We start from the raw sequence: 25,890 nt of genomic DNA on the forward strand, positions 1-25,890 counted from the left end.
GCAAGCTCCAATAAATCATTGCGATGTAATGGAGCCTCTGACACGAATCACGTAATGCCACCTGATAGAAACCGCAACGTATCAAATTGCGACCGATTTTGACCGATCAGTCACGCCATCCGTAAACCTAGCAAACAACCTGCTCTCTTTCCAGCAGCTAGGGCTGCCTACCAACACCGCCACCACTACAACTTCAGGTCTCTGAACTCTTAACCTCGCTCACTTGCCTCCAAAGTTGGACGCCTGTAAGTTCTGCCATGCTCGGCCAGATTGCCCTCACTCAAATGACCACCAGCATCCATATGTTGGTACCGTGTTGGTAGATTGATAGGCACACAAACCAGCGGACGAGCAGTTTCTATTTTGAACCAAACCACAACCTACCGCAATGAGTGGCTCACGCGATCGTTGGATGCTGCCCCCATGTTTCATCGATTCGATCGACGAAATTCGCTCCATATTCTCAGGTGTTGAGCGCAACCTGCTAGGTTCTCTCCAATGTTCCAACCCCATGATCACTCACCAAGTGACGGAGCGCGTTCGACGACTCAGTTTCGTGGCAACCGCTGTCCAAGTCGGACACACGATCACCTCGTTTCTATCGCGGAGGAACGCAATCGCGATCGCGAGTGCGCCGTAACTTCCGTACAATCTCAGCGTGGAAAACCGTCACTGGTTGGAGATATTTGACAGTTTGCGTGCCGTTAGACTACCTTGCGCGGTGTTATTTAATTTGGCCGAGTGAACATAGGTTGGTGATTGTTTTTTTTTTATTTTCCCTGCACCTACGGGGCGAGACGCTCTTGTTTGGCGTCGATCTCGGGGTGGCGTGAGTGTGCGTTATATTCAAATCGATCGTGAGTTTGTTTTTTTGTGTTTTGTATTTTTGTGCGCCGTTTTTTCTGTTTTTCAGTTTCTGCTCTCCACTTCGTTTTCTTTCTGAAGTGACGTGCTGCGGGTTTTAAAAATAATAAATAAGGGAGGTCGAGGCCGGTAAAGAAAGCTTATCGCTAATGTCACTGCAGTGTTGTGGATGGTGTTCGGTTATTAGGCTGAATGGTCGTTAGGTCGTTATGGTCATCACAAGCATCATTACACAGTTATGTTTTCAAGATTTTCAACACTTCGATATTTTTCAGACTATTCAGACTTGGAAACCTATTTGAGAAACATGGGACTGCAATTGTTGTTGTTTTTTCGGAACAACATTTGTATCAAAGAAGAAGATATTTCATACATCTCCTTAAATTTGAAAGGGGAAAAAGAGTGGTTTTGTGATTTTTGTTATCATGAATAAAATATGCCATCACATTCATTTTCCTGCTTTCAAGAGCGGCTTGTTCTTTTCTCACACCAATCTATATGACTGAGTGATAGTTTACTGTAGGCCTAATAATTTCGATAGAAGTTTTTCTTTTTCTTTCTGACATGAGACGGAATAATTAGTGGTACATTGAGTGCAATATGGGATTGTCATTCTATTACTTTCTCTTCTTTCATACCAGCAAATGTTCTTTGCAAGTGTTTCCGAAATTCGGCCTAGTGACCATTCGGCCTAATGACCCAGTTGACATCGTTATGGATATAGTGATTTATGCAAACGTGAAGTGACAGTAGCCAAAACCAACACCGATGACCTATCCAGTGAATTGAATATCGTTGATTTAAAGTTGTTGGAAATAGTTGTCGAGTGACTCGTGGCTGCAAGGAATCAACCACTCAATCTATGTGTTTAACGTACGACAACCAGTTTTATAAAAATAACTAAACAATTTTTCAGGCTTTCTTGTTGAAAGATTGTCATACGGGGTAGGTACAGTGAACTCTCAATTAATAACTGTGGAAGTGATCAAACAAACACTAATGTCATGTACAGACTAGGTTTTGTGATTCTAGAACAATAGATCACAATTTTTCTTGTATCACGAAAATCGATTCGAAAACAGTAGGTTTGTTCCCGTACTTGCTTTTTTGCTTTTGCTGTAAGCTGCCGGTGGAAGCATAATTGTCCCATGTGCTATGGAGTTTCATATAAACATGGGACAATTATGCTTCCAGCGGCAGTAAGTTGTTGTAACAAAATAATGCAGGAATTACCTATTCACGTGATGGGTGGTGCCGTCTACCCACCGCCAATTCTCAACAATCTTTCAACCAATTGAGCTGATTTTTTGTATGTGATTAGGGCCAACCATAAACTTTACACTCACAAAAAGTCTGCTTAATTGGTTGAAAGACTATTGAGAAATGGCGGTGGATATACGGCACTACCCACCGCGCAAATCAGGGATTGCTGTGTTAATGTCTTTCAGCAACTTACAGCAAAAGCAAAAAAGCAAGTACGGGAAAAAACCTATTGCAAAATCCTTGTCGGAACCGGAGCCGTCTTAACCACCCTTGGGGCCCTGGTTCGCTCCTATGATTTGAATTTAATTTTATTTATTAATAGAAGTGTTGATATACATTTTCATCAATATTTTGTACTCAATGTGCATATGCAGGATGTCGACTACCAGAAAAATCAGGGAATATCAGGGAATTCATTTTTGGACCTGGAAAATCAGGGAATCTCAGAGAAATTTCTTTCAAATTCAGGGAAATATTTCTTAATCACAGAAGTATGACTAACTTGGCTAGTTTCAAACAACTTAATTACTCGGTTTAGTTTGAGAATGGTTGTTCCTTTCAAATTTTTAATAGAGTTGCGAATTTGTGGTTACACAATGCAAGAATTACTCAACTAAAAGAGTATGTTGATGATTTTTCGCCTAATATAAATTCAGCTCCCACTGGGTGTAGACACATTCCTGAGTTGAAATGAGAACCTAAGGGTTAATAAAAATCTATTTCCGTAGACACTAGAAGTTGTTAGTTGTTGGAAAATTTAACCTCCAAATGGGTATGTGTGTTTCTTAATAGATGTTACACCTAATTGCGTCTGACGTAGATCCTTTGGGCGCTTTGGAGCGCTTTTGGGTAAATTCAAGAATGGTAAAGAATTATGAGAATAGGATGATTTTTTTTTTCTGAACACTTCCAGTTCTCGTTCCTTATTGTGTTCTTAACAGCCTGATTAGCTCAGAGAATCAGCTAAATGAGAATTAAGGCTAATGGTCTTGCTTGGGTGGATTTTTTCTTTGATTGCTTGGAGTAGCACTTTTATGATTGAATAATGATTCAAAGAAACATAGGCAAGCATTGCCTCAACAGTGGCTTAATTGAGTGTTCCAGGTCTTCATTGGAAATGGCAAAAAGGTAAATGAATCATTAAAAAATGACGATGTTCCTTAAAAAGTAAAAAAAAATCTCCTTAAAATAAATCGGGTTGCTCCTTAAATGATTGATCAAAATACGTTAAAAATCTTAAAATGCTCAGTAAATATTTAAAGTACGGTCCCTAAAATAGAGAAAACTGTACATTAAGCATTTGAAAATGCTCCTTAGTATGCACCGCTTTTTACCATTTTGGAGTGTAATTGTACCATATATCATCGGAAAAGCTGCTGTAGGAAAGTTAATAAGTACCATGAAATCAGCTGAAATGTTCAGTAAATCATTCTGTGCATTTGTGCATTTTTACTGAACATTTCAGCTGATTTCATGGTACCGTGCCGATTCAAATTTCGGACACTTAAACTCGAATTTCGGACACTTTTAAAAGTTGATTATCTCGGTCGAATATGATCCACATGTCTTGTAATTTTTAAATTTTTTTGACTAGTGCCCTCCACGATCATCTAACATTATTACTTTGTTTCTAACTGGATGTAATATTTAATTAAAAATGAAAGTGTCCGAAATTTGAATCGTCCGAAATTTGAATCGGAACGGTACTTATTAATCTTTCTACAGTAGCTTTTCCGATGATATATGGTATAATTAGACTTCAAAATGGTGAAAAGCGGTGCATACTATGGAGCATTTTCAAATGCTTAATGTACAGTTTTCTCTATTTTGGGGAGCGTACTTTAAATATTTACTGAGCATTTTAAGATTTTTAACGTAGGGGAAATGTATTTAATGTCGGCCTAAGTGTCCCTAATTTGGGCTCATACATAAATTCTGCAATCGACTAAATTTTTAACAGCAACCAAAAATATCCATTAGTAGCGTCCCAATAACGTGTTCATCTAGATACAATTGATAAATAGCAGATTTTTAACGATGGGCCCAATCTTAGATCCATAGGCCAACATTAGAGCCATTTCCCCTATTTTGATCAATCATTTAAGGAGCAACCCGATCTATTTTAAGGAGATTTTTTTTACTTATTAAGGATAATTTCATTTGTTTTATTGAGCAAAAGTAGGGCTGCCATTAGAAATCTGGTTAGCTCGGAAAATCGACTTCTCACTGAAATTTTAGTATTGCAATTGCGATGAAATTAACTTAGAGGATTTTGGAGCAAAAAGCGCTGTTTTTACGATTTTCAATCATAGGAATCTTGCGGAGCTGGGTCTCAAATTGTGCTCAAGGTATTAAAGACAAGTGTTTCATAAATATGTAAAATGTAGGAGAACTGAATGAATGTCTGCCCCTAGCGTTGAGTTCGAAAATAGTCAGAAAAGAACTTCTAAGCAGGGTTGACAAAGATCACGATATTTCACGATTTTCCACAAGGGAAAAGTTCGCGAGCCGTAGTGAGTTTTGGTGAATATTTTCAACACTGCTCGCCATACCAAGGACCTCTTTTCATATCATGGAGTAAATCCAGCAAACTTGCTGAAAACTTTAAGCAATTAAGCAAACCGTGTTTGTAGATTGATATAAAGATGGTAGCAGTTTCCTTCACACATCGCTATTAATCATGAATTGAACTGATCATCTGGCGCTTACCACGATAACAATTTGTGAATTAAGAAAAATTCGGTGTCTCCCCGTTTTTGAAAACACGCGATTGCTATCTTTTTTGCATTCTATAAAATGTTGCGAAAGCTTTATTCAATTTATTTATGGACCACTCTTTATGGGTTGGAGGTTCATGTGACATTTCATTAAAAATGTCCAGAAAGCACTACTCAACTAACAATTTTGGTTGCAGACTTGCTTATACAGCTAACAATTGCCTTCTGCAGCTAATTTCTGCCTGTATATACTGGTTTTCAGCTAGAGTTTAATGTTGGATAGTACATATCTGAGGAAAGTAATAGCTGATGAGGTCGTGTTAACAAAGCCATGTAGACACTGTACCTGGATTTTTTTTTTAAATTACTGGAAAATCAGGGAATATCAAGGAATTTGGTTTTCTTCATTGAGTCGACATCCTGATATGATTTTCCCTCATTGTAATCTATCTTGAGTAGTTGGAGGTCATCACTGAAATAAACATCCTAAGGATTATTTCCACATTTAGGAAACCAATTTCTCAAATAGCAAATTTGGTTTTATCACAGAGTTGTTGCCCATGATATGGACATAGAATACTTTAAAACGTTGATGAAACTTGCAATACTACTTGGGTTCAGTCTATTTTCCAATAATTAGGTTGTACAACTCATCTTCTTTTGGTTTCCAGTTCTGGTTTACTAAATGAGATGACTTTCTAGTCATAGTGCATTGGAAAAAATACCCACTTAGTTCAAAAAATTCATCAAATATTATAGAAAACAGTTCAATGCAGATCACAATCTTCACCAACGTGTGTGGTTCATCATTCAAGAGCTGCACGAAAGGGATTACCAATACATTATTGCGAAATGCTCGGTAGGTATCCATCCACTTGGTTGCTCCATCTTATTCCAACCCCAAAGTATCGCAATGCTTACTCATAGAAAGTCACTCAAAAGCTATTTGAGTGGTTTATAAACTTTACCCAATATCAATCAATCTCAATATCTTATCCCAATATATGGGTGACCATTTCCATGTTAAGGTTGTCCAAAAAATTTATTTTCTTCAAAAATTTATAATTTTTGAACCACTACTGAGCAGATATCAATGCTAAAATATCAAATGATATGATATAATTATTTTGATATTAAATTATTTTGCATTGAAAAACATTGATTGTACAGCAATCCCCCGAAGAACGCGTTACCCACTGAGTTGCACCCACATGTGAGTAGTGCCAATGGAGAACTAGTCACTTACAGAAAATCAGAGCGGATGGTTAAAAACCCACAGATACAAAGCGGTGGGTAGAACTCAGTGGGTAACGTGTTCTTCGAGGGAAAGCTGTATTTGTGTTTTTTTTTTTATGGTTTCCATGGTTTGTAGACAGTGGGTGCAATATATTTTTAAATTTTTCCTTGAAAATTTAGGCTTTTTTACACAACATATAAAAAAATCAGTATATTTTTTGAAGTTATCAAGTTTTGTGTTGTCGTTCAATACTCGTATGTGACTACCATGCCTCGTGAACATGTTACAGTAGCTATAAATCAATGGAGACGCATGGTAGTCTAGTCGCATAGGAGTATTGAGCGACAACACAAAACTTGATAACTTCAAAAAATCATCGTTTTTTTTTTTTTGACATTTAAATGATCTTTATTTCTTGTGATTGTGTGGTTTACATGTATGAATTTGTTAAGTGACACAGATGCGTCTTTTCAACTTTGGTACATTTGAGATTTTAATTATTATTTACAGTTCCTAGTCCTATCAGGCCTATTTTAAAGTATGACCACCTTGGTGGGATTGGTTTGATTTGAATTGGAAAAAGGAGACTACTTATAACTACTATTTACAACTACAACTAACCTACAACTACTATATACACCTAACCTACTATATACAAATTGCTTATCAAAGCATGTTCTGATAAATTACATTTTTGTGTAAATTTAGTCTTAATTTCGTTAATTTTGGAATCTATTTTGGCAATGCCTGCCTCTTCATGTAAATTTGTTATTCTAGTGTCGAAAGGACGATCAAGAACCATCCTCAGCACTCTATTCTGAGCTACCTGAATTTTGTTCCTGTGAGTCTGTGCACATGATTCCCACACCGGAGCAGCGTAGAGGATCGCAGGTGCTACGATTTGTTTGTAGACGGCCAGTTTGTTCACCCTTGAGAGGCGGGATCTGCGGCAAATCAGCGGATACAGACTCCTAACCAAGGCGGAACACTTGACTACGGTTTTCTCCACATGCGAGCGGAATAGGAGCTTTTCGTCAAACAACATCCCGAGATAGGTTACTTCGGCGGACCACTCAACCCTTGTGCCATCCATGATTACAGTACAAGAGGGAGTCGGTTTTAGTTTGGGTGATTGCCGATGGAGGAACATGATTGTTTGTGTTTTGGAAGCATTGATTTTGATTTTCCACGTGGTGGCATAATCAGCAAAGGCGTTAAGGCATCGTTGAAGTTTGTTCGTTATTTCGCGAGGCATCCTTCCTTTGACGGCTATTGCGGTATCATCTGCGAACAGGAAAAACACGCAACCGTCTCCAAGGGGAGGAATGTCGGAAGTGTAAATGCTGTAGAGCAAGGGTCCCAGCAGACTGCCTTGCGGGATTCCTGCTGGGATGGAAAACGTGTCGGAAAGACAACCATTCAACGATACCTTAAACGACCTTTGCTGGAGGTAGCTACGGGTGATTTTAACCAGATGTAATGGAAAGTTGAAGTTACAAAGCTTGTATACAAGCCCATTGTGCCAGACATTATCAAACGCTTTCTCAACGTCTAACAATGCCATAGCTGTGGACTTGGATACAGCTTTGTTACTTCGGATGTTATTCATCACCCGCACTAGCTGGTGATTGGTGGAGTGCCCCTTTCTGAACCCAAACTGTTCCGGAAGGAGAATGTTATTTTCCTCGACGAACTTGAGCAAACAATTGAGAATGAGTTTCTCGAACAATTTGCTCAGCGCTGAAAGGAGGCTGATTGGTCTGTAGCTTGAAGCTAGCGTTGGGTCCTTCCCGGGTTTGCGGATAGGTATGATTTTCGCTGTCTTCCAGATACTTGGAAAGTAGTGCAGTTCCAAGCATCTGTTGAAGACAGCAGCCAGCAGAGAGTGAACCTTCATGCTGAGATTTTTCAACACTAGGTTGAATATTCCGTCAAACCCAGCGGGCCTTCATGTTTTTGGTGCATTTCAGCGCTGAGCAAATCTGTTCCACTGTGATTCTATCCTCCGGAGGGATGGCACAAGGGGAGGAATCAAGGTTGAGTACGCATTGCTCAACCTGAACTTCGAGCGGACTTTGGATGTTGGAGCCAAGCAAGTGCGATTTGGCAATATGCTCACCAATCGCATTTGCTTTCTCCTGAGGGGTGATTATGAGCCGATCGTCATCATTTTCATCTTTTAGTGGCGGAATGGGTTTAGGGTGCGTCTTTAAGACCTTGGCAACTTTCCAGAATGTTCTGGAGCGGTCGTCCAGATTCTGGACAAGCCGCCCGAAACTTTCGTTCCGGAGTGAGACCATTCTGGAAGCAATCTCCTTGTTCAGATTGGCCATTTCACGTTTCCTCGCTAGATCTCCAGTCCTCTGAAACTGGCGTCTACGAACATTTCTCAGGCGAATTAAGAGTTGGGTGTGGGAATCAATAGCAATAAACTTACCCCTCACAGGAACTCGTCGGACGCACGCCTCGTCAGCCACGGTTATGGCTTGGTGGAGTACTTCCAACGCTCGGTCGATGTCCTCCAGGGAGTCAAGCGGCGGGTTGTCGATGATGTGCCTGTCTACCACGCGTCCAAACTGGGCCCAGTTTACGCGATGGTAGTCCTTGCGCAGGCTTGGAGCAGCAGCTACGTTGTATCCCAGTTCAGCCACCACCGGTTGATGGTCGGAGCTGAGTTCGTTTAAGGCTACCGGCTTGGACAAGCCGGTATTTGAAAGAAACAGGTCTAGCGTCGATGGGTTGCCTGCCGGTGAGATGAATGTTGGCTCGTCCGAGAACCAAACGGAGTACAGCCCATGCTGCGAATGGTCGAACAGCAGACGACCGTTCTGGTTCTGCTGGTAGTTCCGCCATGCCTCATGACGAGCATTCAGATCTCCTCCAACAACGAAGCGGGAACCGGTACGGGTGATGGTGGACAGGTCCTTCTTAAATTTAGACGCTAGTCCACTGCTGGCGGCACACTGTCGAGGGCAGTAGACGGCGATGAACTGGACGTATCCAGTCGACGACTCCACCTCCACACCAAGGGCCTCGATGATAGAGGTGCGAATATGGGACAGAGTGTGGTATTTTATTCCTTTCTTGACGACGACCGCAACACCACCCCCCCTGGAGCTGGTGCGATCAAGCCGGATAATGTTGTGGTCAGGCAACCAGAAGCTGTCGCCGGACTTTAGATGGGTCTCGGTTAGAAGGCCCACGTCGATGCTGTGCTTGCGGAGGAAGTCGGCAAGCTCAATCTCTTTTGCTCTTACAGAGCAAGCATTCCAGGTGACGATAGTTAGCGGTTTAGACGCCATACTGGATGATGAACTTACCGAGCACCTGGATCTGTTCGGGCTTATTGCGGCACTTACGAAGAGCACCGGACATGTTGACGAAAATTTCCATCAGTTCATCCGCTGAGAACAGATCGGGGTTGTTGTTTTGCGCTGTTGGTTGTCTCCAGAATCCAGGGGGGGATGGAGAGCTTTGGCCAGCAAAATCACCGGAAGCTTCTTGGGGGGGGGGGGGGTGGGTTGCACCCGCGAATTCGCTTGCCTTTGCTGGGGAGCACGAAGAGGCGGAAAATCCTCCGTCCTGAATGATGGGGTTTTGTCCTTCTTGCGTCCTGGTTGATTGTTGCTTGACGCCTGCTTTCGGATGCGTTTGAAGTCCTCGCGTTTGGAGCACTGTCTGTCGGAACCTTGATGTGCACCACCACAGTTAGCGCATTTTATCGCCACGGCTCCATCCGCAGGGCAGTTGGAAGTGGCGTGTTCTTGAGCGCAGTTGCTGCAGCGTGGCTTGATGTTGCAGTTGCGGGTACCGTGTCCAAAATTGAGGCACCTCATACACTGCGTTACGTCACGATGGCCGCCACGGTATGGCTCCCACCGTACGATGATGGAGCAGATTGATCGGATGGCTTGTAGCGCATTGAGCGTCACTGTCCCTTTCTGGAAGTGCACCAGGAAAAGACAATCCGGGTACGTCTTCACGTTTTCGTCTCTCCTTGTCATTCGGAAGACAGCGATTGGGGCAAGCTTGTACCGGTTGATTTCAGCTTCGACCATCTTGGGGTCGAAGTTTGGTAGACCCCTGATGACTACCTTGAAGGGCTTCTCACCGGGGATGTCGTGCGTGAAGAATTCCGCCTTGGTATCCTTCAGATGTTTCACGGCCACTTCGTACTCCGCTTTTGTTCGGAGCATCACCTTGGTGCCGATCCTGCCGAGCTTAAACTCAGCTGCAACGCCCAGCGATGAAAGATCGCCAATCAGCGTGTTGAGTGGGACTTGCTTCACCACCAGTGGGGGAAGCTTCATTTTTGCTGCACTCGGGGTGGCAGCAGTTTCGTTGTCGACGGCGTCGGCAAAATCACCAATGAAGCTGACGTTCGTCGCGGTGGCATCGTCCCGTCCACTCGCACCATCGGACTGGCCTTGATTTTTCTTCCTCTTCTTAGACCGCTTCACCGTGGCTGAGGTGGGATTCCCTACATCGGTGGGAAGAGTAGCGTACCTATTCGAAATAGGTACACTCAAGCTACCCTCACCGCTGTTCTTCTTCTCCGTTTTCTCTCGGAGCCTGCTCCGGGAGCGCTGTCTTCCCATCACACGAAGCGACCGACACTACTGACGACGCGATTAAACTGCGAATGTTTGGAACAAACTAGAAACTTTAGAACAACTCGACAGAGCGAGCAAAGACCGAACTGTACTGCTTGATGTTCAAGCAGAGAATGCAAAAAATCATCGGGAAACTATTTCCTTATTGTGCCCACAATTTTTGAATACATCTCGCGAACTGTGTAACCACAGTAATTACTGCTTGAAGGATCCAGTCGTGACGTTTTTGTATCCATAGATATTCCCAAAAATGCGGCCAGTGCTCCTATTATTTAAAAGTTTATCAAAGGCTGAACAGATTCCATGAAAGACGCAGTTTCCACCGTTGAAGCTGGTAAAAATAGTGGTGAAGAGTCTTCACCGGATCCTACCGACGAAAGAGCGTCTCTTGTTGCAGCTGGCGAAAACATTGGCGAAACGTGCTGACTTGTATCTACTGTCTCCGAATGAGCGGTCACTAGATCCTCATGCTCGTTGCTGAGTGACATCTTTAGCCGACAAGATGTACACAGTTTCATTTTATCCGTTACCCTCACCCCGTTACATATTGTTCTGAGTAACACACCGCAAAGATTGCCTCACTTCTTTGCCATCTGTTTCGAAGGGATTACAGGGATCTGCCAAAATAAATTTTTCTTGATATCGACACTGAGCATTCATAAGGACCAATGTCGAAAACATAAATAATGGCGTCTTTCGTAAAATTCCCGTATGTCAACATCAATCCATGTAAGCCACCAGTTTTATCGGATAGGAGGACTCTTTCTATACACAATCGTGGTGGTTTACTTGAGTGAGTTTTCATTTCCGATAAATTCACGCAAAAAGTAATTGTTTACGTTTGCGGCAGTGGCCATTACGAAAGAAAAGCAGATATATGGTTGTATGCTCAGTAAGCATTGACGTTGACGGCGATTCTGCAATTCTTTACTCCTGGTAAAATTCCATAAGCAACTGACAATCTGTGCATGGAATCACCATGGTACCAGCCAGCCACCGTCTTTTCACGCAAAGATTGACAGAATCTTACGGAATTTTCATATGAGTGAAAGGGAGATGAAATGTTCACCATGTTTCACGCACAAACTGATTATGAGATTTTAATCATTGGAGTAATGACTTATATCCCGTTCACATTACAGCGTATATCACGTGATATACGCTGTCTTGCAATGAGCACTCATACATAGGATTTCCAGTGAAAACTAGATGTATGAGTGTTCATTGCAAGACAGCCTATATTACGTGATATAGGCTGTAATGTGAACGGGGTATTACAGAGTGACCGAAAAGGCGAATTGTCAATAGTCAAGATAATGTACAATGAGATGTAAACAATTGAGGCCCAGACAATTTGTCGTCTCTTTTGTTCCTCCGCTGTTTAAATGCTTGACGGCGTTTGACGTGTGGGCATTCTTATTTCGACTAGCTCGACAGGGGCCTTTTCAAAGGATTTGACTAATATTTTCAAGTCAGTTAGAAGCCAATGAAGAGCGTTGCCTATTTACAGATGTAATATTTCTTCGTCTCTTCGATCTAATTGTATTGGATTGATTACGGAAATTATGTTAATTGATTGGAATTTAATGCAAACAACTCGAAGATTTGATGATTACGTTGAATAGGTGTAAAGCTACCATTTTGTTTGTGGTATTTTGATATATTGTTTACTGTGCTTTAAGTGCATCAACTTATGATTACATCACGAAATATCCTGTTGATACATATTAACGTTTACATTAAAAAAGGAATTTTTTTTTCAAAATTGAGAATTTAGGGAGTGTTGAAATCTTGGATATTACAGGTATCGATAAGCGATCGATTTCATTTATCGCCCTGCTTGCAAAATTCTTGCGAATGGAACGATGCAAGGTCAGCTCAAAACACTACAAATGGTACTTCTGTATAAACCTTGACAACCTCAAAATGTAAGCACTTAACTGCTAATGAAACCATAGTTCGATGCAATTGGTTGCAAGAAATTAGAAAATGTCCACAGAAAAAAATGTTACATACATTTTTCTTCTAAGTTTACCACAGTTTTGCTGTGTGAAGCAATGTGATGAATTTGTTGAAGCTTGCTATGTAATTATAAATAAAGGACACAAATGGTTAAAGAAATAGTAAGACATGAGTTCAGGAGTGCCAAGAACACATAGAATTATAAACCACGTTAGAATTATTTTGAAGAATTGACTATCCCCTTGATCGTCCTTCTCATTTTACAGCTGGTATAATCAATTTGACAGATCGATGTCCTTCTATACCGCCGTTATACGCATAAGAGTCCCACGGTGCATAAGGATTGCATAGAACATGGGACCTTTATGTGTATAAAGGCAGTATACCACTTGAAATCACTGAAATGGGGTCGATTTTTGAAGATCGAGTTCCACATATCTAGATAGAGCTGGAATTAGGGCGTAACAGCTTTTGTAAACAATGACTTCTCTCGTTGAATTCTAATAATTCACGGTACGCCTACACAAACCAACATATCCATCGGGTAGGAAAAGTCTTTCCGATTTGCCCGGGCGAGCCATAACTTTCGAGAAATTATCGAGAGAAGTCATCGTTTACAAAAGCTGTTACGCCCTAATTCCAGCTCTATCTAGATATGTTATGTGCTGCTACGCAGTTTAGTTTTGTTTACGGTGTACGACAAAACAATCCTTTCAACTGCCGCTGAGGAGTGTGGCAATGCAAGTAGGGTTGGCACAATTTGTCTGAGGAAAAGTGATTTCACCATTCACCTGTTTGGTGGCCAGAATCACTCCTCAAAATTCAACACCAATTCGCGGATTTCGTTGCACCATTTAGAAACGTACCATAATCATAACAAGATGCACACACTCGATTTTTTTTTTTTTTGTTTAATTTATATTAAATTTCTGAATCAATTGGTAATTTTTTTTACAAAGACTGTTTTAAGTTTCAAATATCTGTATAATATCTGTAGTCTGTATTGGGTCTATACGAGACTTCAAAAATCATAATAATTCATAAATACAGACATATTTGTATATCTGGCACCGCTGCTTGCGATTGCGAACCAAAGCATTCACAGAAAAAAAAATACCCTAAATTTAAGTTCATTTTACTTAATTTTGGGAAATTTTGAGTTTTTCATCCCACTCTGAAGTTTTAGAGAACTGGCTTGAGACATTCCTTGATTCTAGGAAATTAAATATATTGGCTGGTGATTTTAATATTAATTGGCGTGATAACCATAATTCGAATCATTTGAAGCGTTTAGCTGAGTTTTTTTTTAATTTAAAGCAAACGGTAAATGAGTATCCACGTATTTCCAGGCACAGTAGAACTTTAATTCACCACGTTTATTCCAATTTTGGTTCCATTTGTTCAGTTACGGATACTGATTTGAAAATAACCGATCATGAGACCTTAGTGATTAATGTCTTAGACCATGTTAACGTGTACTAATCAACTAGTTGAGCAAAAGTTTGTTTCTTTGAAGAACTCGAACAGCTGGTACAATTGGGATCTTTTGCGTCTTAAACGGAAAAGAGACAAATGGTACAAAAAGTTTTGTAGATCAAATAATGACAATCATTGGAATAGGTAGACAATCGCGCGTAATAAGTATTCACAATCGATAAAGAAAACTCGTTGTGAATATGTTCATAGGAAGATTGATGAGCATCAAAACAACAGCAAAGAGTTATGGAGCATTATGAAATCTTTATTAAAACCTAGTAATTGCAAACCGCGGTCCATAACTTTTAAATGGCTAAGTTTAATGATTATTTTGTAGACAGTGTTTCATTGATTAATCAATCCATTGAATTGGTCGATGAACCTGACGAAATAAAACAGCCAGTTAATAGTAGTTGTAGATTTGAAGTTTTTCACCCACTTACATTAGATGAACTTAGAGTTATTTGTTTTTCATTAGGAAAATCGGCTGGAGTAGATAATGTTAATGCTAGAGTTATTCAAGATTGCTTTCATGTCATTGGCCACATCTTGCTGGACCTTATTAATAAAACATTACAAACTGGACATGTGCCACAAACTTGGAAGGAATCCTTAGTGGTCCCTATTCAAAAAGTTGCTGGAACGATTAAAGCCGAAGAGTTTCGTCCCATCAACATGTTGCACATATTAGAGAAAATTTTAGAACTTCTTGTTAAAGGCCAGCTGTTGGAGTATTTAAATAGTAATAGTTTGTTGATACCAGAACAATCGGAATATCGGGAAGGTCATTCTTGTAAAACCGCGTTGAATTTAGTATTAGCGAAGTGGCAAAATAACTTGGAGTGAGAATATACGATTGTTGCTGTTTTTTGGATCTTAAACGCGCTTTTGAAACAATTTCTAGACCCTTATTGTTAAGATCAATCAAGCGCTTTAGAATTACGAGTACTGCATATAAATGGTTTGAAAGCTATTTGTCTGACAGAACTCAACGAACTGTTTTTAATGATTCTGTTTCCAGTCTCGTGGGGAATAACCTGGGAATCCATCTTCATAGATTTTCTATGATTTTTCACAGATATTCGTTCGGTAAACATACCGAACGTTCAGCTGTTGACATTTCGGTAAAATTTCACAGATTTCGGTAAAATAATCTTAGTGTGTAGAAGGTCCCGACGAAACATGCTCAACTTTTTGGCTCAGCTCTGGTACTCTCTTCGGTCCCAAGCTAATCGATGCACCCCTCGAAACATAAAAATTAACATGCCTCTATTTTTTTCATATTATTGAGACTAACATAAACCCTTTCAAATGCCGTTAAAAAACTTGTTTTTTATTTGCCCAAATCAGAGATATAAACATATGTAAAGGGCATATTTTTAGTAGAAAAACGTTAATAACTCTTGATCGGCGAAAGATATCGACAAGCCCTGGAGAGCAGAAATTTGCGCTTCTAAAGATCTAAGAAATTTTAAATAAGAAAACTAGAGCAAAACAACTGTTTTTGTAGAAACAACCTAACTCAATTCAAGAAATTAGCTCTAAATCGGTTGATTTAAGAGATACAAAAAAGTTATTCTTAACAAAGTTGCTTGAAATTAGCTCAGCTATAACTTTGCCCAAAAATTTATACCTTAATTTCTACAAACAAAAAAGTTAGATTTTTGATTTCCACTGTGATAAGAACCACCCTAGAACTCATTGTCATAACAATGAGGGCCTAACTATAAGGAACAACTTTGTAGAAGTGACTTTTAGTGTTAAGATTCATTTTCAGGCTCAAAACATATCTTTCCACCTAAATCTGCATTCTGCTGTGCTGGAAAACCTCTTGCCTTACCTTTTGCCTCCACCTGAGGGATGGTAAACCCTCGACTAGCCTGAGCCCCAGTCTCCCCTATTCCATAATCCATAGCTCCGCTCTGAACAAAGTTTTCGCGTACTTTCGCCATACACCGACGCCGGACTGATACCGGGCCTCGTCGCGCTAATTATCCGGAGCCTGCGTGGTGAATTTGAAAATCAAGAAGCAAACGTGATTATCTCCTACCTGTAGGTATAGTGGCGCTGCCATTCAGTCCGTCAACGATATGTGGTAGGAGGCTGTACCGAGCAGATTAACGTAATAGATCCAGTTTGAAGCAAGTGTTGCGCCCGCAAGAGAAAATTTTGTTCGAATTTATCGCCATGAACTAAACAGCCACTCAGCAGTAGAAGCAGCAGCAACAACAGCCGCAGCGGCAGCGGCACACGAAAGTGAAGGTGAAAGTTTGGTTCGTTCGTTAGTTCGTTCGGTTGGCCGTTTGGTGTTGAAGGTGTGCTGCAGAAAAACAAACATAGGCGGGCACCCACCTGAATAAAGGGCCGAAGACTTTGAAAGGTGGCAATCGTGAGTTGGGTCTGTGGAATGTGGTCTGCGCTCTGAGGGCATCGAAGTGAATTTGAAAGGCCCAACCGCCGCGGCGGTGCTGGAGAAGTGGAAGAAGCTCCGAAAGAACCGGTCAGTTACCAGAAAAACACGTGTGTGTGTGTGTGTCGCCTTCAACGCACGGCAGCCAATTCGAATTTGGATGACGTGAATGTTCGGTCGAATGTGTATCTAGATTCGTGAAGAGGAGCCGTAATTACTACCAGAAACCAGAAGCGTAGAAGCATAATCAAGGGTCATCATCTCAGCACAGCTAAAGTGCCTGGATTTTTTATTACGCACCGGCCAAGGTAGAATCTGTTTGATGCAGCACACAATGGCTGTGGATTTTATGTGCATTTTCCATTTTCTGAGAACTAAGAACTTTGGAACCGGTTTTCAATTGGGATAATTATTAGAATGCTCTTCGGGATTCGATGATTATCATGTACAAGTGAATTGACCTTGACCAGAAACGCTGGTGGCAAAATATTTGCAAAGATCAATTTAATGATGCTCCGGGGAGCTACCGTTCTGATTCATATTTCGGACACTTTAATATTACATCAAATACCTATATGTATACGTATGAAAACCAAGCGGTGACTCTAAAGGAACAAGCGTGATATGTTTTTGTTGTTTATATCATATTGAAATACCGCTATTTCAAGATACAGTTGTAAAGTATCCGAAATATGAATCAGAACGGTACATCACAGCCACTTAAAATGATTCGATTCAATAATTTTTCACCGGATCAACTGAACCTTGTGGCTACGATGAATACGTATGAAAGGATGTTCAGTGATCGTTAAATACTAATGCTGTTAATGAGTACAGCAAAGTGTAATATTTACTGCCATTTATCTACAACGACTTTAATTCGAAAGGTACTCCCTAACTGTGGAAAAAATAGCTAAAGTCGTTTTGATTTGCAGAGAAGATTTCATAATACTCTGATATCTTCTTCTTTGCTTTTCAAGCTTATTGCATATCGCATATTAGCATATTGCGTGCCCTCAACTTACTGTTCTAGATGCACTTTCACAGTTATTAATTGAGAGCTTTCGCTGCCTGTACCATTTTTGCTTTCGTATAATTGTGTGGCAAGTACACACTTAGATTATTTTACCAAAATCTGTGAAATTTTACCGAAATCTCAACAGCTGAACTGAATTTTCACAGATTTCCTGTAATGTTTCACAGATATTCGGTGAAAAATTACAGGAAATCTTTGAAAAATCACCGAACTGTTTATCAAACGTTCAGCTGTTGAGATTTCGGTAAAATTTCACAGATTTCGGTGAAATAATCTTAGTGTGTACATTCATACTCTTATGCCCAGGAAAGTCGAACAATTTTCCAACCCGAAAAATTACTAGACCGGACCGGGAATCGAACCCAGCCAGCCAGTGATGGATCGCTCTTTTGGGACTTTTCCGTTGCTTTGTAATATGAAATGGTTAATTTTCAGTTAACCCATCTTAAATACATGGTTTAGTGCTATTAATCTCCCTATCGAAATTCAAAATTTCCGCACCGTAGAGCCACACTCTGTGTTTTCACTGAAGCTACAATCGAGAACATAGAGTGTGGCTCTATGGTGCGGATATTTTGAATTTTGATAGGGAGATTAATATCACTAAACTATCTTCTTTAAGATGGGTTAACTAAAAATTGAATTGGATTTATCGGAAGCATTCTATATTAAAAAGTAACGAAAAAGTCCCAAAAGAGCGATCCATCCCTGCCAGCCACCTCCAGCATGGTCTTGATTTGTAGCTGTGCCTTTACCGACTGAGCTACACGGTAATCGCAAAATACCTAATAATGACTTCAGAGTAAGCATTTTCGAGGGAGATTGGGACTTCCCATTAAATGAGTAAAAGTATTACCCATTTATGAGTATTTGTTACTCAAAAATGAATATTTACGACTTGTTTTTGTAGTTGTAATTACTCATAAATGGGTAACATTTTACTCATTTAATGGGTAGTCCCAGTTTCCCTCGAAAATGCTTACTTTGTAGTCATTATTGGGTATTTTGCGGTTACCGTGTAAGGGAGACGTTTAAAAAGATGCAAAACATAAAACAATCGATTTACTAGTCCGGGCGATAAAATATCCGCCGGGTGTACGATTACGGGGATTGTAAAGCTGGGGGGGAAGTTGATCTCTTTTTATTAATGAACGTATACTTCTGAAACCTGTACATACTAATGCTTTTCAATTGTATGTAGAGTGTGTGTCCGATATTGACAGCACATCAATAATGCTAAAAAACCTATTTGCTTATTTGCTAGACATTCCGGATAACTGTGCACTGTCTGTGGTGCAGGTTTGGACGTGATCAGATAATATAGTTTACAATAAGATGCAAAATGGATATGATACATTATCAAATACAGTGACGGAAAAAATCTAAAAAATCCAAAATCAGGAACGGCCGAAAATAACTGCTGATCTTGAGATCAGCAATTGTATAATTGTATTACGGTTGTAGAGGACTGAATTTAACATTTGAAAAAAAAAAATCAATTTTGTAGCTTATTTGGAAGATAGCTTGAGTTACTAGTAAGTTTTCTGGCTGAATGTCGGGGGTTCGTGAGCATTCCTGACATTGCTGAAAATTATGAAAGCATCAGTTTGCGGGATTGCTAGTGTAATAGGATGCTTTGTTGATTATTAATTAACTCTTGATTGTTTGTAATACTTATGAATATTTTAGGTGGACAAAAAGGAGAACTAAGAGGTGGACGCCTGAACTTTTCCACATTTATATCGCTTTGAAGGAACTTTAAACTCTAGAGGGATTTTATATCTGTAACTGAAACCAGTTCGATTTTGTTTGCTAACCTGTTTATCTTAAAGATAAATCGTCCAGCTCAAACTTTTGTAGGGTTCATCACGGTTGATTTTATCTTCCCTGATCTTGAGAGTAGCAAAATCACAAAGCAGAAAATCAAGGCTGTTTTTAACCATAGCTGATATTGGGGTAACAAAATAACCAAATGGAACATCAATACCTTGGTATTACAGTCTAAGTAAGAACTGACATCCGCCGCTATTTCGGAATCCAAGATGGCGGTCAAAAATCCAATATGGCGGCCTCCGGACAGCGTATATGCATCTAAACCCGTAGATACCCATATTACATGGGTTTAGATGAATATTCGCTGTCCATAAGCCACCATATCGGATTTTGGTCTGCCATCTTGAATTCCAAAATGGCGGCAGATGTTGACTTTCCGCTTGTAAAGGGCGTCCCACATAAAATTGCAAGACGGAAAAAACGCTGTAGAAATAGGTGACCGATCCTTTTAAAACTTTCAGAAAAAAAATATAACCCATTAGTAAGCTTATGGCATATTTAATTCATTCAACTTCAATACCATAACGGTAAACTCGCACCTTACGCTTAACTCTACTCATTAGGTTCTGTACAACACCTGGCTACAGCTTGTTCTGTACGGAAACCCACTTTTTCTTCAGGTCTTCCTAAGATTTGACCGATTTTGTTCTCAAATTTTGTGTACATCGCACAGCGTGCTATTAGGAACGAATGACTTAATGTGCAGCAGTTTGGATGTAATATTCAACAACTTTTTTTTCTGTGTTCGTAAGATGCGGTATGTGTCTCCAGTGGGATGCCTTGACCACTAATCATTTTCAAGAGCTGACATCTAGTAAATTGACCTGAAAAAGAACTGGCACTGGGCTTTCATAGTTTTCGGCTGCATTTGCCGGATTAGCGCTGGCGTTCTGCCTCCCGGACGGTTTTCTCGATTTCCGGGAAGTTTTAGAATCGAGAAAGAAAACGTGATGCATCATGTTTGCAAGCATCAGAAGAGATGTCGCAATCTGCGTTGTTTGATTTTTTCTCCCGGATCAGAAATGAGTGGCATCGCGAGTGATAATTTGTAATTTCTGTTAATATACACGCTGCATGGTGAATGACACAGTAGGCTGCGCTTGTAAGCTGACTTGTTTTTCTTTTGCTGTGTATTTTTCGACAGCGAATTAAACATTTTTTTTTGTTTTAAATTTGTTAATTTGTGTGCTGAAATTTAGTTTCAAGTGTTCATAAAGTTATCATTTAGTGATGTAACGTGTTTTGTCTGTGATTGCCTTGAGTGACTCCCGTTGACATTGAATCTAACCTCCAGAATCTACGACTTAGCTTCAATTCTATTGTTCGGTGTAGGTTCTCATTGCCTCCCGGGAGCCCGATTCTTCGAGTTCGGATGGCACACTTTCGGCGTGTAGTTCTATTGAGAGATTCGTCACCGTGGATGATTTTGAACCCGGTCCGGTTGGTGAATTAGCCCGGGAACGTGTTGGTAATGTGTCCGTCGCGAGTTTTGGTCCTGATTCAGCCATGAATCAGCAAGTTTTCACTTGCAAAAGTGCTCGGCTGCTGGTCTCTCGCCGGTTCCGGAGATTGCGAGCAATATGAAAGATGCCTCGCTGGATACGCCCAAGACTTGACGGGTGGGAGCTGGTGGCCGCGAACCACCTCCCAGATGACCATGGCAATGCAAGAAAATTTGTGTTCGTTCAAGGAAGTATTATGATAAAGGTGCATCACGACATGAGCTGCAAAGGTTAGAGAAAATTAAAACTACGGATCGCATGGATTGGAGGATCAAGTGAACATGGTGAGACCAGTCCAAATACATTTTACAATTTAAGCAAACATAAACTAAAAACGTCCTTGGTTTGAAAAGAATATTTTCGAACGTGGAAGCGTGTATGTCATACCAATATCCATTTGATAACGGTGATGCATACATGCGGGGCTTATTGTAAGTGAAAGTAGCCTCGGAATGGGCGTGACTCTCCAGACATTCTGAAATGGGTTGCTGGATCTGCAATAAAGCAATAGAAATGAGTTGCTGGATCTGCAATAGAGCTATCACCTTCTAACTCCCGGACTAAAGTTGTCTACAATGACCATAAATGCGACATTGTAGAGAGAGTTCTTCCATAATAACACTGCCGGCCAGTGGGGGTTAGATTGAATACACACACACAATCTTCCTAAGATTTGACCTCCTTGGGATGCTTCCGTAGTGCCTGCTTCATAATAGCCCAGTATTTTCGATGGGCCTTAGTTCCGGTGCGTTGGAGGGGAGGGGCTCATGTCCTTGGGTACGAAAGTGACCCCGTTGGCTCCGTACCACTCCAGGACAACATTTGAATAGTGGTACGAAGCTAGGTCCAGGTCCAGATCGTAGGGCCCTCGTGTTGCTTCAACAGAGGAAGCAGATGCTTCTGTAGACACTCCTTGAGGTAGATCTCCCTGTTTACAGTCCCGGTAGTAACGAACGGCGCACTCCGTTTGCCACATGAGCAGCTCGCTTGCCAAATCATGTATTTCTTGGCAAACTTTGAAAGTTTCTGCTTCCTTACTTCCTCCGGAACATCAAACTTGTGCTGGGCGGTGAAGAATAGTAGCCCCGAAAGCTGCCAGAAGTCCGCCTTGATGTAAGTCTCATCATCCATGATGAGACAATGAGGCTTCGTCAGCATCTGGGTGTACAGTTTCCGGGTCCGTGGCTTTCCCACCGCCTTTTGTCGTTTGTCACGATTTGGAGCCTTCTGCACTTCGTACGTATGCAGTCCCTCCCTTGGCTCTCTTGGGATTCCGCTAAAAAAGCTTTCACGACACGCTTGTGATCCTGATCAATAATAGAACATCCATTCTGACCGCATTTCTCCTTCCGTTCGATGCTCAGAGTTTCGTAGTAACGTTTAATCACACGACTCACCGTTGACTGCACAATTCCGAGTTGTTTTCCGATGTCCCGATGAGAGAGTTGAGGATTTTCCAGGTGCTTCCGCAAAATCAATTCTCGAGTTGCATTTCGGGTGACACCATTTTTCCAACTTTCGCTAAACTGACAGCGATAAAAATACAGTGTAAACAATACACTCTAAACTACTGCTACCCAAATTTTCAAGAGAAAATACTCAATGGGTAATTTTCCACAACGTTTTTTTTTCGTGATGCAATTTGATGTGGGACACTCTTTACTCATAGAGATGAACTAGCCTAAGGCTAAAAATCTCTTTAATAAAACCTTGAAAAAAAAAACTTTTTACTCATCAATCCCATTCCGTAGATACCCATATTGCATGGGTTTAGATGCATATTTGCTGTCCGAAGGCCGCCATATTGGATTTTGGTCCACCATCTTGGATTTGTGGAAGTAATCTTGGGTTGAAACCCACCATTTTAATTTCATCCGGAATGCTGACTTGAATTTCGGAATGTCCCAGACTTTAGAATTTAACATATCTTCTAATCCCATGATTTTCGATGATTTTGATCTTGGTTGATATTGATGCTGGTTGATTTTGGGAATCGAAAAGCACAGCTGATATTGGTCGAAAATCACGGGTGATTTTCGTGGTGATGATGGCTTGTGATATTGGTGCCTGTGATTTTAGGTGATCTTGATCTTGAAAGATAGCTGATTTCGATTTTCTGATCTTGATTTTAGCCAACACTGCTTTTTTGAGATAGTTGAGTTTCAACACTTTTTAGGAATTTTTACTCAAAATTTCTAAGCAAAATACCGTATATATTTTTCCTAGAATGACTTCATATTTCAAGGACAAAGACAAAGACGCCATACTTTGACTATATGTTTAGTATTACTTCTGCGTGAAGTCAACGATTTACATAGTTGAAGATGCTAATTTCAAATAACAGACTAAAGTGGTAATTTTTATACGATAGATGAGGAGATGAAAGTATAGAATTGATAGTTCCGTTTAGAGTACGGCAGTGTGAAAATTGCATATAGAAGTAGAAAGCGAGCTAGACAACTTTTAGGATGGTACAAATTAGTTTTATCTCCAAAGGGGTAGTTTGGTAAAGAAAGATGCAAACGATTAACGTATCCCATTCTGGTCAGAATTCTAGTACTACGCTATGTTTGTTTTGATTCTCTATGAAAGTTTGACAGATAAAATGAGGGGTTCGTGGATTTTCCCATGTTTCGAGGGGTGCATCGATTACCTAGGGACCGAAGATAGTACCAGAGCTGAGCCAAAAAGTTGAACACGTTTCTTCGGGACCTACTAGTCTTAGAGTTACCTCTATGGTAATATCTCACGTAAAGCGTAGTTATCGTTTTTTAAGTCACCCAAAATCGGTTTACATTGATGATTTGCCAAGGGGTACACAACTCTGCACATCTCAATCTGTGCCTACACTAATAGAATTCCACACATTTTTATTGACGAATTTCCATGTAAAATTCCACATGATTTTCATGTGACCACACATAAACAAAATCCACCCAGAAGCACACATGAAATTTATGAGTCAAATGAATAGTATGTGTAGTTACACATGGCTTTTATGTGTACACATATTAAGTATGTGTCCAACACATCGATATCATTTGTTGATAACATTGCAAAAATTTATGTGTGGGACACATAAAAACAATATTTGCAATTTTATCAGTGTAGTACTTTAGTGTTACACCGAACGTGCCGCATTGTGGCAATCAAGCTGTCGGTCTCAGTACCCTATGAGTTTGGCAACCCTGCAGTAATGACTTTTGAGATTGTTTGTTTACAACTTCAAGCTCTAATGGATGGTTCATTGAAAAACGGAAACGAATGTTATTTTTTCCTAAATTTGCTCCCTAATTTCGATCATGTTGATAATGTGGGTAATGATGGTGTTGTTGCTTTTGAAATATATTTCTGAAAAAGAAACAATTACATTGGAAGCTGTGTTTAAGATTTATCTTCTATAAATAATGTTTGCAAATAGACTAGGGTGTTGCTTGACAAAAATAAATCTTTTTTCGGCGACTCTATAAGTAAAATGTAAGCACAATTGTTTGCTTGTCGATGAATATCATTCGATAAGGTTAGTCCAGTTGAAGCAATGGTGTAAAAGTTACCCAAAACCATGATGCCTCTAGGGGTTTTGTCTTCAGGGCATAGTAAAGGAACAGATGTGAGTGTACAAGATTTGTATCGACCTGTTGAAAACAATGGCGATGGGCACCGATCTTTCAGCAGAGCAAATAAAACGCACAATTGCAATATTTACCACATGCTACAAAGCTGTAATATTTATATAATTAAAATACGCATCAAAATACAATACATTACAGTACTTACAACTTCGGTGTTTTCTCGCATTGGAATAGCCAAAGAGCGATTTGCTCTTCCAATGCGCCTGTGCCGTCGCTTGCTTACACTGATCTATTGTGACTGTGATCATTGACAGCACGGGCGTGTCCGAGAAAACCCCGAAGAACGACAAACAAACACACAACAATATCACACATTTCTTCAAGGGGCTCGTCGAGCGGTTGCAAACGCAACAGACCTGTAGCTTATAATTATTATAGTTTATGATATTAATATCTCCTTTAAACTTCATTTGCAATGGGTCGGAGTCGGTATCGGTCTTGCCGGAAACATCACACCAACCAGCTGTTCTGTCTTCTCTACTGAAGCTGCTGCCATCTTTATCGCTGCTACAATGCCCTCGGACCGACCGATCCTGGTCCTCACGGATTTGCACCGCGTCAAACAAACTCTGAAATCCGAGGCCCCAACTCATCCCTGGGTACAGGCGACGATGAAGTCCGCACCACCAAACACGGTATTCTGCTGGGTTCCGGGGCACTGCGGAATACCAGGCAACTCTGAAGCTGACTTTCTTGCTGGGCAGGACCATCTGTCCCTCGTTATACCAACGAAGTACCGTTACACGATGCCAAGCGCTGGATCGTGAGCAAAGTATGGGAAGCTTGGGACGCGGAGTGGGCCCAAAACCACTCCCTCTTCATCAGAAGGATCAAAGGGATGACGAGAAAGTGGACAGAACCGTTGAACCAGTGGGATCAGAAGATAGCGTCGCGTTTGAAGACCGGTCTCAGCAAGATCTCGCACAATTCCGGTGGAACTCCGTTCCACATGACTTGTGTCGGTTGTAGAACCCCAGCCTCAGTCGAGCACATTCTATGTAAATGCCCTCAGTATCAGAACCTACGGGAGCTCCACGGGCTACCAAATAGCATACGCGACATGCTGGGCGATGATCCCTCCACACTGGCAGCGTTAATGCACTTTTTAAAGTTCAGTCTTTTTTAAATTTCTTTCGGCTGTTGGGACATTTCTGCCTGATGGGGGCCCTCCCGGTTCCCCCGGTGTAGAGCTCTGTCTTATTCAGACTTTAATGTTTGTGGTCTTAATATGCTTCATGTGGAGATTTATTTGGCCATACTCCAGCTCCAACTGTTTCCAAAAGTACGCCCAAAATTTGAGTTTGTTTATTATATCTAATAAATTTGACGTAGGATTACGTCTTTC

General features: G+C 40.7%; 1 protein-coding gene across 2 annotated transcripts in view; it reads left to right on the forward strand.

The window, feature by feature from the left end:
- The first annotated feature begins 569 nt into the window (after positions 1–569).
- ldd (lipid droplet defective) overlaps positions 570–25,890 on the forward strand; it is a 96,087-nt gene continuing 70,766 nt past the window's right edge. The window contains exon 1 of one of the 2 annotated variants that reach the window (XM_065225096.1): positions 570–857. The gene's annotated coding sequence lies outside the window, so the exon portion shown is untranslated. The remainder of the gene's footprint in view (positions 858–25,890) is intronic. The other variant, XM_065225104.1, reaches the window with a different exon arrangement.

The sequence above is a fragment of the Ochlerotatus camptorhynchus genome, unplaced genomic scaffold, assembly GCF_037179485.1.
Source record: "Ochlerotatus camptorhynchus isolate MF236.1 unplaced genomic scaffold, CSIRO-AGI_Acam_v1.1 ptg000021l, whole genome shotgun sequence".
NCBI lineage: Eukaryota > Metazoa > Arthropoda > Insecta > Diptera > Culicidae > Ochlerotatus > Ochlerotatus camptorhynchus.